Genomic DNA, 3,902 nt, shown 5'->3' on the forward strand with positions numbered 1-3,902 from the left:
AGCTAACTAATTTACGCTCTCTAATTTGACTTGTGTAGCCTTGTTATTGAGCATGGCTAGTAAGCTTAGGTGGCTTTGTGCTTTTGCTTACTAGATTGTGGCCCTGTTCGATTCTCTTATAATCTGTCTTTTTCAGCTTGTTTTTCAGCCGGAACAGTATTTTTTCTCACAACAAATCAGCCAGAACAGTGTTTTGGCTTATTTTTTAGCGAAGCGAACGGGGCCTGTAGGAGCTCGCTCGGTTGTGTGAAGTACTAGTTGTATTGGTTTGTGTGACCTTACAAGCTAGATTGGTTAGATGAGCTCTAGCTAGCCCGACATCTTTGTTGTCTAATTAGGATCTTTTTAAGGTACTTGTGAACTTAAATAGAGGGGTGTAGTTTTAGCTAGACCGATAGTTTTAATTCCGCATTTGTTTCAGTTAGTTGACACGATTAATTTTAGAAAGGACTATTCATCCCTCTAGTCCGCCATCTTAACCCTACAGCCGGGCGGATTGGGGTGGGCGCCCAATGCGTTGAAGCCACGACGAGCAAAGCGAGTGGGGTTTTCCGTCGGTGAGGGTTATGTCACGGGGTAGAGATGGAGGAGAGAGCATAGAAAGAAGCGGGCTAACTGCTGTTAGGCCCGATTCGCTTCGCAAGCCCAGAAACGGGGCGCATCTGGATGCACACGTTGGGACGGACGCCTTAATGCATTAGCGAAATACAAAACAAAGGTGAGATCACACAGCACCGGTCCACTGGGGAGTTTAGGAAGCAATCAGTACAGTCGTGCGCGTCAAGCACCAGGCACCTGTACGCCGTCACCCGCTCCACAGCTGGCCAGTCGCCCGGGCATCGCCGCTGTCAGCAGCACAGCCCATGTCAATATGTTATCCCATTCCCATCCCACAATCCCATCGATCGAGATCGATCGACGTCGACGCGATTACAAGATGGATGGCAGCACGCGCGAAGAAGAGTCACCAGGCCAGCGCGCGGGGGATCAACAGCTGCCGCATCCGCATGCGTCATCTATCCCTTCTCCTGCACTGCACACCCGCGCGCGGCATGGAGAAAACGGAGAAGCACAAGCTGGACAAGGTGCGGCACGCGGCGCGGCAGCAGGTGGCACTACAACATGATTCATTATACAATGCGTTTATAAATGCCTCTAAAAATGATCAAAACGCCCTCAAAGACCTTTTGAGACATTTATCAAAATACCGTCTAAAACATGAAAGTAAAAGGTCTTTTGAGACATTTTCTAGAATACCTTTTAATATCAACATTTAAAGGCATTTTTAGACCGCCTAAAATACTATTTAGAGGCGTTCTGTACAACGCCTTCAAACATTAATGGAGGCATTATTAGAAATGCCTCCAAAATCAAGCTATCCGTATGGAACTGCTAGCAATATAAAATCAACACAATCCATTCGAGAATGAACCAACAAGAGCACATGTTAACACTATATACTCCAAACAATCTTGAAGACATACATAGTTACATTTGTAACCAGATTGCTCCCTTTAAGAGACAAAAAGCCTAACATGTTCACATCACAGCTATATGCATATGCAAGTGTAAATCCAACTGACTATATGTTGCCTCACTGCCAGCTTTCCAACTGTCCTCACTTGGCAATTGCTCCTGCTTAAAACCAAACATGTCCCAACGAGTGAAGGTATATATAGAGTAGTGTGTGAATGTATTACTGATAGGGATATTACCCTGAATTTTAAATGACTTCAAAAACTAGAAGCTGAAACAAACTGAATTTCAAGATGTAGCTTACAGATCTGCGGTATATGAGCATGATTCTTCACTGCAAAGAGCAATTTGGAAGGAACAGCAACAAATTCCTAATAATTTTTGCACGGCATAAGAACAATAATAGTGGGCGCTAAGGAAGGAAATGAAAAAAAAACTTCAGAGGCTTTATAACTGCAAGACAGTAAGAATCCGTTGCGAATTCATAATTTCATTCAATAGAAGATAACACGGCTCATTAAGTTGTAGATTTACAGCCAGCAGCAACGAAGATAACAACTCACATTCTGTTATTGCCGCCCTTTTCATAGTGATAACCATATAAGCAGCAACTGTATGAAAGAAATTGCAGGGCCAAAACGAAGATAATAACCTGCATTCTATTGCATTATCGCTAGTTTTGTAAGTCATAAACATATGCAGCAACTGTGAGAAAGAAATTGTAGGCTCAAAGGGAATCAAGTGATCCTGTTTCTTACAAGGGCACAGTAGATCAATGTGAAAGTAAAAAATGTTCTGTTATGCTAAGGAGTACACTAAGATTCCAATATAGCTGCAGAATCAGTATTTTGTAGCATAAAATAATTTGATTTTGCAGAAAACATTAAGACTCAATTAGGAAGGAATATTAGGGAGGAATCCATGAAGTCAAAATTGTTCTGTAATGCTAAGGAGTACACTAAGAATCCAATATAGCTGCAGAATTAGTATTTTGTAGCATAAAATTTTTTGATTTTGCAGAAAACATTAAGACTAAATTAGGAAGGGATATTAGGGAGGAATTCATGATGACCTTCGACAGGCAAGCATTTAGGCAATGTAGAGGCATACAACAGTACATGAAGACAATTAACTTTTAAGCACGTAGACCCATTGAATCGAAGTGGCATTAATTGAACGTTCTGAAATGGTCCCAAGCTAGTCCACTACTACAGAACCTGGGATGAAGCAGCATGCTGTCGAAGATGGCTTTAATCAACTGACATAAATGACAAAGGTCCCATGAGATAGGAAGACAACATTGCTTAGATCTGACCATATGCACAGAATCAAAATGAAATGTAGTACCTTCTTGGCATGAAGACCAAGTCCTTGAGACTGCACCATAACAAAAAGAGTCTGTCTATCTAACAACCATGTGTTTTATACAGTTTTAACACATGAATTTTTTTACACTATAGGATTAAGATCCAACAGCCTCCACCGTTCTTCTACCTCCAACCTCCATAGATCACACATCACATATCATAGATCACAATTTTTTTTCTATGGAAGGACAAAAAGACAAAGTCAATGACCCGTCTCCTTCCTGCAGTTAAGCCTACCTGAACCTAAACTCCCTGCAGACCTTGGTGACACGCCATGTAGTCGGGCAACGGCCATGCTACGGATGACGGCTTGCTGAGCTTCAGGACTCAGGAGTCCTGGCCATGTGGTGCAAGCAGAAGTCCGTGGCGAGGTGCCAGTGCCAGAGGAGAAAACTCTCGTCGAATGGCCTGCTGAGGCTCCAGCCAAGGGCGTCGAGCAGCCCCTCGTGGCCGAGAGTCCACTGGCCACGGCTATCGTTGAAGGAAAAAAAAATCTATGTGTTTTTTCGTGCTAAAACACATGTGTGTTGTAGCATTCCTGTAACAAAAATCCATTCATGTTGATATCATCTCGGGGTCTAGATTATCCGTTTTGCTCCGGCGGCGGCGAGATGGTCAATCGAGATCGGATAACTCAGCAGTCGCCACCTCTCGCCATCCAGGATCCGGATCTAGGCCGACCGCGCCGGATCCGCCCTACACGCTGCTTCTCACCATCCCCCGGCCTAGCCGTGACCGCAACCAAGCAGCAGCGGCCGGCGGAGGGCCTGATGCCACCATGGTCACGGGGAGCAGGGCCATCGTAGGTCGAGGGGAGCAGGGCAGCACCGTCGTCGGTCGAGGGGAGCGAGGCCGCCGCCGGTCGTGGAGTCGCGGGCCGCTGCTGCCGGTCGTGGAGTCGTAGGCCGCTGCGACCCCGCGGCCTCCGCGCCCGCGTCCGCTAGGGTTTATGGGCAGCGACAAGGGCGGCGATCTGGGAGACGGGAATTTGGGTGGGGATTTCTGTGGGAGTGGCGTGCGATTGGGGGAAGGAGGAGGACGACGATGTTGCGAGCTTTT

General features: G+C 45.8%; 1 long non-coding RNA gene across 1 annotated transcript; it reads right to left on the reverse strand.

Annotated features, from left to right (window-relative positions):
• Window positions 1–1,308: 1,308 nt before the first annotated feature.
• Window positions 1,309–2,866, reverse strand: LOC136458084 (uncharacterized). The gene is made up of 3 exons (XR_010759874.1): window positions 2,824–2,866; window positions 2,040–2,734; window positions 1,309–1,847 (listed from the first exon to the last, which is right to left on the reverse strand). It is a non-coding gene; the product is annotated as an uncharacterized lncRNA (long non-coding RNA).
• Window positions 2,867–3,902: the final 1,036 nt, after the last annotated feature.

The sequence above is a fragment of the Miscanthus floridulus genome, chromosome 6 (assembly GCF_019320115.1).
Source record: "Miscanthus floridulus cultivar M001 chromosome 6, ASM1932011v1, whole genome shotgun sequence".
Classification (NCBI taxonomy): domain Eukaryota; kingdom Viridiplantae; phylum Streptophyta; class Magnoliopsida; order Poales; family Poaceae; genus Miscanthus; species Miscanthus floridulus.